The sequence below is a fragment of the Geotrypetes seraphini genome, chromosome 17 (genome assembly GCF_902459505.1).
Source record: "Geotrypetes seraphini chromosome 17, aGeoSer1.1, whole genome shotgun sequence".
In the NCBI taxonomy this organism is placed as follows: Eukaryota; Metazoa; Chordata; class Amphibia; order Gymnophiona; family Dermophiidae; genus Geotrypetes; species Geotrypetes seraphini.
This window is the reverse complement of record NC_047100.1, coordinates 48482930-48498129: the sequence shown is the minus strand read 5'-3', so window position 1 is coordinate 48498129 and position 15200 is coordinate 48482930. Positions and strand designations below refer to the sequence as shown.

The following is a 15200-nucleotide window of genomic DNA, read 5'->3' as shown; positions in this document are numbered from 1 at the left end:
CAGGAACTTGTCCAAACCTTTCTTAAACCGAGCTATGCTAACCATTGTAACCACATCTCTGGTAACGAGTTCCAGAGCTTAACTATTCTTTGAGTAAAAATCATTTCCTCCTATTTGTTTTACATGTACTTTTATTGAGTGAAACCCGGTTTTTGTACTTTTTGAAAGAGTGAAAAATCGATTCACTCTTACCCATTCTACACCACAATTTTCTGTCCTCTTTCTTTTGCCCTGGTTACTAGGTTAACCAGTAATTATCTACATGAAATTCTGAGCAAAGTTTCTCCCTTTAAACTGGATCTTGTGTTTGGAGATTTCTATCTTATGTCAGCTCACATATCTTTATTTGCAATCATGTCTCCAAAAATCTTTTGAAGAACCATTTGTCAAATTATTTGTTGTATTTTTTATAAGACAGGATTCAACTCTTATGGTTTTAAAGGTCAGTGAAAAGGCAGTGGGGATGGGATTTGATATAGTAACATACTAGATGACGGCAGAGAAAGACCCGAATAGTCCATCCAGTCTGCCCAACCTGATTGAATTTAATTTTTTCTTCTTAGCTATTTCTGGGCAAGAATCCAAAGCTCTACCCGGTACTGTGCTTGGGTTCCTACTGCTGAAATCTCTGTTAAAATGAAAGCAGTTTAATAATAAAATAATAATAATAATAATTTTATTTTTGTATACTGCCATACCCAGGGAGTTGTAGGCGGTTCACAACAGTTAGATGAAATACAGACAATGCGGTTGAAATTGAGGAACATAACAAAGCAATCATGAAGTCAAACTAGTTATGCGTTTACAATTTAAGTGAGGGAAAAGATTATATATAGTACATACAGTAAGTAGATACAATGCATTTAAGAGAAGATGCATACAAGCTTTAAGGGGGTGGGGAATAACAATCTTAAAGGGAAGGGAAGGGGTGGAGGGAGTTAAGAGAGAGGTGCGTTAAGGATTTGGTTTGTTGAAGAGTTGGGTTTTGATCTGCTTTCTAAAGTTGAGATATAAAGAGGCATCTAGTACAATTTGGGCGAGCCATGAGTTTAGTTTGGCTGCTTGGAAAGCAAAGGTTCTTTCGAAGAATCTTTTAAGATGACACAATTTCAATGAGGGAAAGGCAAATAGGTTTATTCTGCGGGAGCTCTTATTATTGTAATTCAGGTTGAAGTGTGGGTAAAGATATGCAGGTACTTATTTTGTACCTGGGACATAATGAGGGTAAAATGACTTGCCTAGAGTCACAAGGGGCTGTGGCAGGAATCAAACTCAGTTCCCAAGGTTCTCCGGCCTTTGCACTAATCATTAGGCTACTGTACTGCACAGAAGAGAACTACATTCATGTTTAAATTGTATTTTCCTTAATATTTCTGGCAATAGACCATAGAAGTCCACCCAGTCCTGTCTTTAGATTCTTACTGCTGGATTTGCCATTGACGTCCACTCCAACCTATCCTAACCATCCTGTCAATTCTGCTTCTATCAAAGCCCTCCCCAGCTCATCCTAAACCAAATTACCATATACGGGATGCCCAGTACCAGCCTTAGTTTCTTTTATACCATTCATTTTCTAATTGGAGAACCTCTGTTTGTCCCATGCTTCACCATTTTCATCATCACCACCTCCCTTGGGAGGGCATTCCAGGCATCAACCACCCTCTCCATGAAAAATAATTTCCTAACATTACTCCAGTGACCACAACATGGTATGGTTCAATATCAGGAAAGGTTTCACTAAATCTTCTACACTAACCAAAGTCCTCAAATTCAAGGACACAAATTTCAAAGAAATGGGAGACTTCGTTCACCAGGCGCTACAAAGCCAAGAAGAAACCGATAACGTGGAAGACATGTGGTCGACTTTGAAAGCAACCATACAAGAAGCAACAAACCGCTATGTAAAATCAGTAAGTAAACGGCGAAGGAACAATAAGCCACAGTGGTTTACTGCGGAGATCTCAGACCTGATCAAGGAGAAGAAAAAAGCATTCATCTCTTACAAACAATCAGGGAAGCAGGACTCTAGAGCAGACTACCTGGCCAAATCAAAAGCCGTCAAAACAGCAGTCAGGGAGGCTAAATTCCTCATGGAGGAGTCTCTAGCAAAGAACATCCAGAAGGGAGATAAATCCTTCTTCAGGTATATCAGTGATAGAAGAAAAAACTCAGGCGGGATTGTACGTCTTAGGAAACCAGACGGAGACTATGTGGAAAAGGATTCGGAAAAAGCCCAACTATTAAATGAATACTTCTGCTCAGTCTTCACCCGAGAAGCGCCAGGGCTCGGCCCTCAGCTACAGACAAGGGTTGGCTCAGTTGACCCGTTTAGTAACTTTGAGTTTACGCCCAGCAGTGTCTACGGTGAGCTGTCAAAGCTCAAGGTTAACAAAGCAATGGGGCCGGACAACCTGCACCCCAGGGTGCTTAGAGAGCTGAGTGATGTCTTGGCGGAGCCACTGTCCGCGCTCTTCAACCTCTCCCTTAGTACAGGCAGCGTCCCATTGGACTGGAGGACGGCTAACGTCATTCCACTCCACAAGAAAGGCTCAAAGATGGAGACAGCAAACTACAGACCAGTGAGTCTAACATCGATAGTGAGCAAACTAATGGAAACTCTAATCAAACACCAATTAGATAAGATCCTGGATGAGGAGAATCTACGGGATCCCCGACAACATGGATTTACTAAGGGGAGATCCTGCCAATCCAACCTGATCAGCTTCTTTGACTGGGTAACGGAGAAGCTGGATATTGGGGAGTCCCTGGACATTGTGTACCTGGACTTTAGCAAAGCATTCGATAGCGTACCACACTGCAGGTTACTGAGCAAGATGAGTTCTATAGGATTAGGTAACACATTGACGAAATGGGTTGGGAGCTGGCTTGGAGGTAGGCTCCAAAGGGTGGTGGTGAACGGCACCCCCTCCGAAATGACGGAGGTGATTAGTGGAGTACCACAGGGCTCAGTCTTGGGCCCAATCCTATTCAACATCTTTATAAGAGACTTGGCAGAAGGGCTTCGAGGTAAAATAACATTATTCGCCGATGACGCCAAAGTGAGTAATGTAGTGGGCAAATGCACAACAGACGAAGATTCAGTGCCCGACAACATGATGCACGACCTACTCCTACTGGAGCGATGGTCTAGGACATGGCAACTCAACTTCAATGCCAAAAAATGCAAAGTTATGCACCTGGGCAGCCAGAATCCATGCAAGTCTTATACCCTTAATGGCGAGATCCTAGCAAAAACGGTAGCAGAACGAGACTTGGGGATAATCGTCAGTGAGGACATGAAGTCTGCCAATCAAGTGGAGCAGGCTTCGTCCAAGGCAAGACAAATCATGGGCTGCATACGAAGGGGTTTCGTCAGTCTTAAGGAAGAAGTCATTATGCCATTGTATAGATCCATGGTGAGGCCCCACCTGGAATACTGTGTGCAATTCTGGAGGCCGCATTATCGCAAGGATGTGCTGAGACTGGAGTCGGTGCAAAGAATGGCCACCCGGATGGTCTCGGGACTCAAGGATCTACCATACGAAAAACGGCTTGACAAATTACAGCTATACTCGCTCGAGGAGCGCAGAGAGAGGGGGGACATGATCGAGACGTTCAAGTATCTTACGGGCCGCATCGAGGCGGAGGAAGATATCTTCTTTTTCAAGGGTCCCACGACAACAAGAGGGCATCCGTTGAAAATCAGGGGCGGGAAACTACGAGGTGACACCAGGAAATTCTTTTTCACTGAAAGAGTGGTTGATCGCTGGAATAGTCTTCCACTACAGGTGATTGAGGCCAGCAGCGTGCCTGATTTTAAGGACAAATGGGATAGACACGTGGGATCTATTCACAGAGAAAGGTAGGGGAGGGTCATTGGGGTGGGCAGACTAGATGGGCCGTGGCCCTTATCTGCCGTCTATTTCTATGTTTCTATGTTACTCCAAAGTCTGCCACCCCACAACCTCAATTTATTCCCTCTAGTTTTACCATTTTCCTCTCTTTGGAAAATATTTATTTCTAAATTAATTTCTTTCAAGTATTTAAATGTCTGTATCATATCTCCCCTGTCCCTCCTCTCCTCCAGAGTATACATATTCAGGTCTTCCAATCTCTTCTTGTAAGTCTTTTGGTGCGCAGAATCGTTTACTGGAGGAGTGTTTAAGAGGAAAACTGAGAAGGATGAAGCTGCATTGAAGAAAAAAAATAAATAATTCTTTATCATTTCTGCCATAGAAGTTCAAACAAGTGGGTTGTGTTCCCTTTCTACCACCAGAGGGCAGAATTCTTCCAGTGATATTGCTGGTGTATTGGACTGGTTTACTGGATTTCTCTACCTCCAGCAGATAAGGTCTGAGTTGGTAGTTCCTTGGTAGTTCCTTGGTAGTTCCTTGGCTGAGCTCCCCAGAGTGCAGCATAAGAGGATTTTTCTGAGGTCAAGCCTAGGAGCCCTGCTTCTGGGTCAATCTATTAACCTTGCTCCAGTTGAGCCAAGAGATGCCGAGTCCCGCCACATCCCCATCTTTGGACTTTTGCTTAGTGAGGCCCTTGTGGGGCCCTTCCCAGTGGGGTCCATTTGGTCCTTATCCCCCTCTCTCCTCACTTGTGGGTCCCTTGGGTTCCCCTGCAGCCAAGCTAAAAAAAGAAAAGAAAGCACCCTGTGAGCACCTGAGGAGCAGAGGGGCTGCACAGCACTGGTGAGTCCAGAGGACTCCATTTGGGTTGGGCTTGAAGAGTGAAAACGTGCCAACCACATGTGTGAGCATGCCTTCCAGCTGGTGCTATAATCAGTGCAAAAATTGGTAGCCCAGCACTGTAGCCAGCTCCCTGCATCCTATATAGTAACATAGTAGATGATAGCAGATAAAGACCCGAATGGTCCATCCAGTCTGCCCAACCTGATTCAATTTAAATTTTTTCTTCTTAGCTATTTTTGGGCAAGAATCCAAAGCTCTACCTGTTACTGTGCTTGGGTTCCAACTGCCGAAATCTCCGTCAAAACCTACTCCAGCCCATTGAAGCCCTCTCCAGCCCATCCTCCACCAAACGGCCATATACAGACACAGACCATGCAAGTCTGCCTAGTACTGGCCTTAGTTCAATATTTAATATTATTTTCTGATTCTAGACCCTCTGTGTTCATCCCACGCTTCTTTGAACTCAGTTACAGTTTTACTCTCCACCACCTCTCTCGGGAGCGCATTCCAGGCATCCACCACCCTCTCTGTAAAGTAGAATTTCCTAACATTGCTCCTGAATCTGCCACCCCTCAACCTCAAATTATGTCCTCTGGTTTTACCTGAGGTTATCCTGGTTGTAATGGACCATTTGCAGTTTTACTGGCAGCACCTAGAGAGAACTCTGCTTCAAATCGGGAAGTTGTTGTCCTGTAATCTCGGGTCCCATGGTTTTGGCAGGAAATGTGGCCATCTTGCTGCTGTCCCTGCATAGTCCCTAACAGTTTAAGCATGTATTCCTTCTAGACTTGGGGAACAGAGTGGCTGTAAAGTAATTACTGTTCCTTTTGCTCTCAGCCTTCTGTAAATGGTAGTGGATGATTGATTAAGGCAATTAGGAGTTTTTGTTTTCCATGCACTAAAGGGCCCTCAGGGCTAGTACTGGAAGTGTGCAGGTCTCACATCGAAAGTTCCTGCCATCTCGCTGGAGGCTCAAGGGCTTGAGAACTGGGAGGCAGTGGAAGGGATGAGATTGGTAGGATCTTCCTTCCAATTGTATCCAATTGCTCTACCCAGTTGTCCTACCGCTACCAATTGCGTAGTCCCCAACATCCCCCCCGATCCCCCTCTGACATCCCCACACCGCAGTACCTTTTGATGAAACAGCAGGAAGGATGCCCACTCCCTCCTACCAATAAGGCTGCCTCTTCACAGTGGAAGCCCTTCCCCCTCCCATCTTGGGGCGCACTGGGAGGGGCCTAAGGCCCTTCTTAACTTAGCCTTCTCTCTAAGTGTTGTCAGAGAGAAAGCTAAGCCAATGGGGCTAAACCAATGCCAAGATGCACTGGGAGGAGGAAGGGCCACCATTGTGAAGAGGCAGCCCTGTCAGTAAGAGGGAGTCGGCATCCCTGCTGCTGATGTTTCAACGAAAGGTACAGGGGTGTGGGGATGTCAGGGGTGTCAGGAGGGGAGTGTGAACTATAAGATAGCTTCAAAATAGAAAATTATCTAGATTTTTCCTTGACAAGCATTTTAATTAAAAAAAAAAACAATTAAAAATTTTAAAAATCTGATTTTTTTAAAAGTGTGTTTTGGTTTTTTTTAAAAAGAATCATGGATTTTTAACTACTCTAGTAGGTTCGGAGTGTGCTTTTGTACAAGTTTATATGTAGTGTTTTGCAGGGGGAGAGATTCCTTAGCAGCGTTTTAAAAAAAAAGTTTGTTCTTAATATATCTTGCAGTGGATTTCCTATCAGTAGATGGCTGCAATACTAAGTTAAAATCGCCACCAGTGATAACAGGAGTGTCACCTTCTGATGCCAATAAATCAGCAATTGAGTCAAAGAAGGCAGAATCATCATTATTAGATGCATATAAGTTAATGCTATTCAGTACTTCCCCTTTAACCTGTATTTTTGCCATAATCCACCTTCCTACTGAATCAGTTATAGATGATAACAATCTAAGATCAGGATGTTTCCTCAACCAAATGTAAAAACCCCATTTTTCTTCCCTTCAGCAGAAGAAAAGATTGGCGGAAGAACCCAATTACTAGTCAATTTAGAAGCTTCTTTGGAATTCAAATGAGTTTCTTGTTAAATAAATGAGAGTTGACATCAAAACTTTAATCTAATTTTAGGTTGTTGTAATGTCAGAGAGAATTTTGGAATATTTTACAGATTTGATGTATGTTGAGATGATTACACAAAATGTATGATGAGATGTATGATGTATCATGAGATGATTACACAAAAAAGGGGAGCCAAAATAAATTCCACAAAAAAAAGGATAACCAAACAGAGCAAGGTGGGAAAAAAGGTCCAGTGGTCGGATGAACACAAGCAGACTTATTAACACAATGAAATCAAAATCAACATCCTATATGGCCGGTTAGACTTAGGAAATCATGTTATCCTCCAGTGTTTATTTATTCATTGTGGATTCATTGGGACTCCTGAGGAAGGCAATTTGCTGAAACATGGACCGTGTTGGGGCCTTGTTTTTCAGTACCTTATGAACTTTTTCTGCATTGGTTGTTGATTTTTATTTCATTGCGTTAATAAACCCTCTTGTTTTCATTCGGATACTGAGCCTTTTTTCCCACCTTGTGTGAGGTGATTATTGTGTCCGATCAGATTTAAATTACGAGACACGGGGGCTCATTTTCAAAAAAGAAATGTCCAAATGGTGGCAGAATGGGGGCAGATGAACATTTTCTTAACAAACCCTTCCAATTCACTATTTTTGAAATCTATTTTCTAGATGGATTTCTATGGTGCTTGTCCGCAGTGCATCTAAATCTCAAGGGGATGCGGTTAGAGGTGTGGTATGGGTGGGACAGGTGGGCTTCTGATTTGGATATTTTTCTGCCATAATCAAACATTTAAGAATATGTTCAGGGCACAATTTAGATGTTTGGGGCATGACTTCCCCTCCCCACATACACACAAACACTTCCCCAGTGGTCAGTGACCCCCTCTCACCCCCCAAAATCTGAATGAAACCATACATACCTGCCTGTATTTTAGCTTCAGATTAGAGAATGATGTGGGAGAAAAATTTGTTCCAGTAAACTCCATCCCCAGCATCCATACAAGCCTCAAACAGGTATGATTTTGTATATTTGTCTTTTTATTAACGTATAAAAGGAAGCAACATTCTTTACAACTATGGAGCACCTAACCTATACCAGTACAACCCTGAGGTCTCTACATTACACTCAAGTTATCCATGCATGCAGACTTCAGTCCTAAATTTCTTGTACAACACCACTCTGTTCTTGAACTCTCGGGTAGTCAATCCCATCCCGCAAGATCTCTTATAGGAAGCCACATTTGCATAGTTTTGCTCTTCCTCTCTTACCTCTAGACTGCCCTCCAACTTCCAGTTGTCTTCCTACAAGCGAGAGACAGTAGGAGCTCGTGTTTTATTTTTCTTTAACTTCAGTATTTCTTTGCTAATTGGTGTGGTTTTTTTTTCGTGCTGCAGAGATGCAGAGTCCACTTCCCATGGGGCTGGCTGCTTTGCAGTGCACCCACCTGGACAGCCTGCATTCATGGTTCATGAGTTTGGGAACCGTTCCCCTGGGAGCATAGCTCACCCCAGGTTCGTCTGCTAGTGGGTTTGCATGCAGGCTGCGTGGCTCCGTGGTGGTTTATTCAGGATCAGGGCTGACTACGTTCTTCCACATGTTAGTATGCGTGGATTCTAGGAGGGTAGAGGTCTCCAGCCGGCATGTTGGGCCTGAGAGGCAGTCAGAAGAAACTGGCAGTCCAAGATCCAGGCTTCTTGAGGCAGAGGATCTCCCTGTAAGCTTTTGCTGCTTCCATCTTGCAGCTTCCAGCACACAGCATGGCACAGTGAATAACACGCTGACAGCCTGTGAGATTGATTTTGAGAGGGTGTTTCCAAAATCGGTTAGTCCTAGGTCTCTCCCACCCAAAAATCATAAAATTGCCATTTTAAAATTTTTCGGTGAGGTTTTCCCGGGCTGTTTTAGCGCTAAAATTGCTCCCGGCCACGTTGGATTGCCCAATGGATTTAAAAGCTCTTATTTGCCTCAAAACACCTCGTTTTGAGGCATGAACACTTTAGATTTGGGGCAGGACACTTTAGATTTGTGCCCTATTTGTGGTGGATGGCTGTCTGAGGAGCATCTGTGTTTCACGTGCTCTGTGACAGTTGAGGGGTAGTGGTTCCTACTTTAGCCCCCCACTTCCCCTTCATGGAGTTATGGTGCCCAGTCCGTCTATAGACCATCCAAAAAGGTCCAAGTTTGAGCTGGGGACTGGGGAGCAGCACAAAGTGTGTCCTGGCGAAGCACAACTTTGATTCAGTGCTGAAATCCTGCAGAATTTCAAAACAAGGCCTGGCGGGGTCCTCTGCCCCTCAGGGTCAAGGATTTCCCTCTGAATTTATTAATATGATGTATGATCAACAAGGGTTCTTTGAATCTGTCCAATATTATGACCCTGTTAGTGCTTGGGGTTTCGTCCCCCAAGAGCGCAGGTCTCCAGCAGCAGAGCCATGCGCAGTTGGGACACAGTTTGCCTGCAAACGATTTGGATGATCTGGATGCTATTTTGATGCCTTTACTTTCTCTGACAAACACTTCCACAATGGATGATGATGATGCAGTCACAGAGCTGCAGGACCCAGATCTGGGGGAGGGCCACATTGCACGGAGACTGTTCAAACCGTCAGAGCTGGTAGGGATGAATGGAATCCCTTCACGAGTTAAAATTTGGATACTCCTCAGACCTCGGTAGCGCACTGCTCCCTTACGAGTAGCAAGAAGCCACAGTCTTCCTGTTTTTCAAACCATCTGGACATCACGCAGATGCTGATAGATCACAGGTGCTTGAAGGACCGTTGCAAATGGCTAAGGCTATGGCTAAGCCTTTTGTTTCCCCAAAGGTGGATTCTCTGGTGGTGCAGGTGGTGTTGAAGGACACTCAAGAACAGAATAGATTTTGTGCTTAAATGGCTTTTTGACTCCACGGTCTCTGGTTTGAAGGCAGCTATTGTGCATCTATTGCAGCTATTGTGCATTTTGTCGCTAGAGCCTGTCACTTCAAGCTGCATCACGTTCCTGACACTGTCGTGGATAGTGTTCTTACATTTTTGTTCACTGGAGTGGATTATGTGACTGATGCTCTATATCAGGGCTGCCCAAGCCCAGTCCTCGACATCTACTGGCAGGCCAGGTTTTCAGGATATCCTCAATGTACATGCATGAGAGAGATTTGCATACCAAGAAGGCAGTGCAAGCAAATCTCTCTCATGCACATTCATTGTGGAAATCCTGAAAACCTGGCCTGCCAGTGGATCTCGAGGACTGGGCTTGGGCAGCCCTATTCAGAGATGTGAGCAAGCTATTAGCTTATCTCTGCACGCCGAATGCTGTGAATTAGACAGTGGTCTGGTGATTCTTTGTCTAAGGCAGCGGTCTGAAACTCGTGGCCCCCCGGGTACGGCCCATGGTCTTGAACACGATCTCGCACTCTGGGCAGGAAGAGAGGCACCGGCGTCAGCTAACTTGCAACTTCCTGTTACCATTACATATGCCGGGACTCCTGCCTTACTGCCGTTGTGTCTCAGCATACACAACGGCAGTAGGCAGTTGCAAGTCAGCTGACTCCGGTGCGATCTCGCACACTGGGCAGGAAGAGAGGCATTGGTATCAGCTGACTTGCAACTTCCTGCTGCTGTTGCATATGCTGGGACACCTGCCTTCGCGTATCTGGCAGATCTCTAAGCTATCATATCACAGGGCAGTAGAGACACCTGCCTGGAAGCTGGTTTTCTGTTTTTAACCTTTTGCAAATGAAGTTATGTATGCAATCTATATATTTTTATCATGTGCTTTATTTGCTAAATCTACCTGTTTTAAGAATGACCTCATTGGAGCTTTTTAGCAAGAAATATAAAGCTGTTTTATTCATATGCTGTGCTTCAGTTAATGGAGCTTTCCCTCTAATTAGCAAATAGCATTACTGTTTGCCCAGAATAATAAGGTTTTGCATGCAATATCTTTGTATTGATATGCCCTGTTTATGTGGTGTATTTTGAGCTTAATAAAGCAAAATTAAAAACCCAGAGAGCTATTTAGCAGATCGCATTAAAGACATCCAAACTATGCCTAAGTTCTGTCCATAGAACTAAACTATGCTCAAAAGTAGACTTCCTTACAATGCCTATAAGACCTAGTTTTACAATTGCTATGCAGCTTGCTAACTCACTCTGTAGCACACTAATTAAACCTACAGCCTTCTACTCTAATGTCACTCTGTGTAATGGAAGAGAAAGAAATAAAAGCATTAAACAGATCCAACTCCCAGTATTACAATTATAATGAAAAACAGCATAAAATCACCATTCTAATAACAAAATATTATAACATTAAGGACATTATTTGGATGTCTAAATCTCACCTAAAACCTGATTCTCTAAAGGACACTTAAACAGTGCTGAACTCCGCTGAGTGCGATTCTACAAAGTGTGCCTAACTTTAAACGCATTTTGCAGACTCAGGACCTGAGTGCGCACACATCCATTTTTGAAAAAAACAAGATGTTTTACAGTTTTGAAGATGGGCATTTTTGGTACTGGATTTTTGTGCCTGTTCTGCACAAACTTGTATTTAGATGTCCTAACGAAAATGCCTCTTACTGTTTCTTGAGGGATCTTTAAAAGCAATTAAATTTGTATCCATATACAGTATGTGTAGATGATTTAGTGTTGATAAGTACTTGAAATAATTGAGTTTAAAATATGTGACATACTATTTATGATACACAAATGCATTTTTAGCTGCAAGGGAAGATATTATTTCTAGTAAGAGTAGCCAGCAGTCCTTCCTCAGTCGTTGGTCCCTTCATCATTTTACCAAATTTAGACATCGCACTGGGCTTCAATGTCACTTCTTGGGATGAATCATTCTTGGCATCTCTTGGAGTGAGTCAAAGAGGGGGCAAAGACAGGGTAACTTCCTGTGCAAACAGCAAATGATTCCTTATGAATGGGTTATGTACCCTAGCTCATGAGTTGGATTGTAGAAGGCATCAATCATTTTTCTCATCTCCATCTGTTTCACTGTTCTCTCTTCAGTCTTAATTTCTACAATCAAGTTGAGAAGGTGTCTTTTCCTCTGCTTTACACTAGGTTTGTTATTTTTGGGTCTTAATCTGATCTTTTTTTAGGCTTCCGCATGCTAAGAGGTTCCCAGTAGTCCTGGGCCAGCTGTGCCTGGGGAAATGGTCAAACATTTGGGTCTGTAGTCAAGATGACCAAACTTTTAAAAGAGCACCTGTGTGCTCGCTCTACATTTGGAAGCTTGTGGATAGGTCCCCTGGGAGTGGTGCTTGCCCCTGTGGAGTAAGGCGCTCAACTGGAGGCTGATCAGATCCCACAACTGGCTGGGAGGCTTGGCGAAGGTCAAGTTTCAAGTTTATTAGCATTTTTTGAATCGCCTATCAAAATATCTAGGCGATGTACACTCTAAAAGCCACAGATAGTGGTTTCACATATATTTTTGACATAATACAGACAATTTAAAACAATTTTAGAGAACGACCATTACAATACATTTGGGGTTAAGGAATGATATAAGTAGGCAGGGAAGAAGGGGAAAGTTACATCATTTTTATATATTGATATTTACATAAAGGGAAAACACAATGGGAACAAGGGGATTTAGAAAGTACAATATTTGTGTTAAGAAGTATAAAAATTATGCGTGTTATAATATGTGTTCAAATGCATCTTGAAATAAGAAAGTTTTTAAAAATCTTTTAAGTGTATGTAAATCTTTTTCTATTTTTATGTAGTTAGGTAATGAGTTCCATAATGTTGGAGCCATAACGGAGAATATTTCATTTCTTCTTATGCCAATGATTTTTAAGGAGGGGATAGATAATAAATTTGAAGTAGATGAACGTAACGAACGTACTGAGTTATATGGAATGAGCATTTTAGAAATAAATTGTGGTTCATTGAAGGTCAGTGTTTTATGTACTAAAAGTATAATTTTGAAAGTAATACGATGGGAAATGGGCAACCAGTGTGATTTAACCAATCAATTGCCCCCCCCCCCTGAGGAATTGTGTGGTAGCGTGAGGGGTCAAGGGCTTCAGATTTTTGATCCTGAATAAAAGGCAACCCAAAAATACAAGCCACTGGAGCCACCCTTGCTTGACTGAGGCAGAAATTCCTTCTCCCTTTCCAGCTGCAGTGAGAAGCTAATGCAGGCTCAGCACATTGCAGTTTGTGAGTACAGCTCATTACTGTCTATGGGAAAATCGGAATGAAACTGAATTAAGCAAAACTAAGGGTTTCTAAGGTTGCCCCAAGGGTCCGCCACCTCCAAAATCCTATTTTGACAATTTTTGGAGCTTTAGTTTAGCTCCTATGGGCCAGAATCACTGCAGCGACGGCCATCTTGTATTTCCCAGTTTTATTTTAAAAGCCTCTGTCTGCCTCCCAAACACCTCAATTTTAATTGACCCCATTTTCATGCCATTTGTGCTGGATGGGCTCTTGAGGTGTGGCTGTGTGCTGTTGGGCGTGCAAGGGGGACAGGAGCAGTGGGCTTTGCCCTCTCTGGTCCACCTGCTAACATTTAAACATTTGTGGTTCTCTTGACTTATCCTGTAACTTGGTTTAATGAGAGCTATGCTCAAAAGTATTTTTGCACACAGAGGGCAATTGTATAAAGTGCTCTGAAAAGTGGGTTTCTAAATCTGAGCCCTAAGCTAGTATTCATGCCAAATCCATTACAGAATGCTAGTGCAGTTCAGCAGCTACATGCCAACATTTAGGCACAGCAGCTTAGGCCCTGTCAGTAGCAGGTATAAATGCGTGTATCGAAATGTGGCATCCTGGGTGTACAACTGATAGTATTCTATAAGCCATACGATTCCCAGACGCATAGACTTGTTCTGAATGGTTTGAGTTGGAAGTTGTGGGGTATTTTATTCTCGTTAAAATTGGGATCACAGCTTTAGTTATTTAATCCTTGGGATAGAGTGTATGCTACATACAAAGTTGTAGTTCATCTATTATTTGATTTTTGGTATTTGATTGTATTGTTGCTTTTGATCCTGAATAAAAACTGTTTAAAACCAAAGTTGCGCATGTCCTTATGGGAACACACTCGTGGCCCTTCTGTGCCCTTCCTTTGTGAGCATCCCCTAGCAGTTACATGGGAGAACACTTGGGCACCGAGTTATAAAATAGTGCTTGCATGCGTACCTACCATTCTGCCCCCATTTTGGTGCCAAACTGCCATTGAAATGTGGAGGTTATGCACCAAATTAGCACCTTTTGAGGAATAGGGAGTCATTTTATGAACTTTTCCACAAATAAAACAGTTTTCTTCCCTTCCCCCTTGCTGCCACCCTACCTCCTCTTAGGATGAAGCTGTAAGCGAACTCGGCACAGTGCTGACACTTTAAGCATAGGCCTGCACGTGAGCACTACCAGTCCCGCCCCCATGTCAACACAAGAAGTCCTGCATCAGGGATGGAAGGTGGCCCTGTTCCCTCTAAGCCAGGGGTCTCAAAGTCCCTCCTTGAGGGCCGCAATCCAGTCGGGTTTTCAGGATCTCAATGAATCTGCATGAGATCTATGTGCATGCACTGCTTTCAATGCATATTCATTGGGGAAATCCTGAAAACCCAACTGGATTGCGGCCCTTCAAGGAGGGACTTTGAGATCTCTGTTCTAAGCTGAGAGAGAGTCCTCTCTGTGGGGATACCGTTTCATGTATCATGGGGATACATGTTCAATAGTGAGGATCGGGCAAGCTCTGCAGTGACTGAGAGCACAATATTGAAGCACCATCCCCACTGGCAGTTGGAAGACTTCTGCTCAGCTTAGAGGGAACACTGAAAGGCGGACATAGCATCGTGGGCCTGTGTTTAAAAACCCATGCCAATGCCAAGTCTCACAGCTTCATCCTGAGGAGAGGTAGAGTGGAGAAAGGGGAAAAAAAAGAGGAGATTAGATGCTGAACTGGGGGGGGGGGATGGCAGATATCCTTGGGTCAGTCCTACCACCTAATATACTTAATATTTGGTGGTGAAACTTGTGTGGATACAGCCTGTACTCATAAATTTACACAGACAGAGGGATTCTGGTGTTATAGTGGGTGATATGGTTTAATATTTAGATGGGTATAGAGAGGGCTGATTCAAAAGCAAAGGTTCTAGACTTTAAAAAAACTAACTTTGTTCGGATGGGGGATTACGTCAAAGAATTGTTTGGATGGGAACATCTGGAAGGAATGGAAATGCAATGGGCAAAACAAAGAAGTAATTGTAAGAGCGACAAAACTTTTTGAGGAAAAAGAAGACCCCTTTGATTCTCAAAAATAGCTGAGAAGGTAAGGAATAAGAGGTTAGCTTTCATAACTACAAAAGATCACATAAAGAGAAAGACAGGCAAAAATATTTGGAAAAGTTAAGAGAGGCTGGTCATGTAGCCAGGAAAGCAAAGATGCAAATGGAAGAAAAAATAGCTGAC

General features: G+C 43.2%; 1 protein-coding gene across 5 annotated transcripts in view; it reads left to right on the top strand.

The window, feature by feature from the left end:
- Positions 1 to 15200, top strand: part of TERF2IP (TERF2 interacting protein) — a 40005-nt gene that overhangs the window by 9911 nt on the left and 14894 nt on the right. The gene's annotated exons all lie outside the window — the stretch shown is intronic.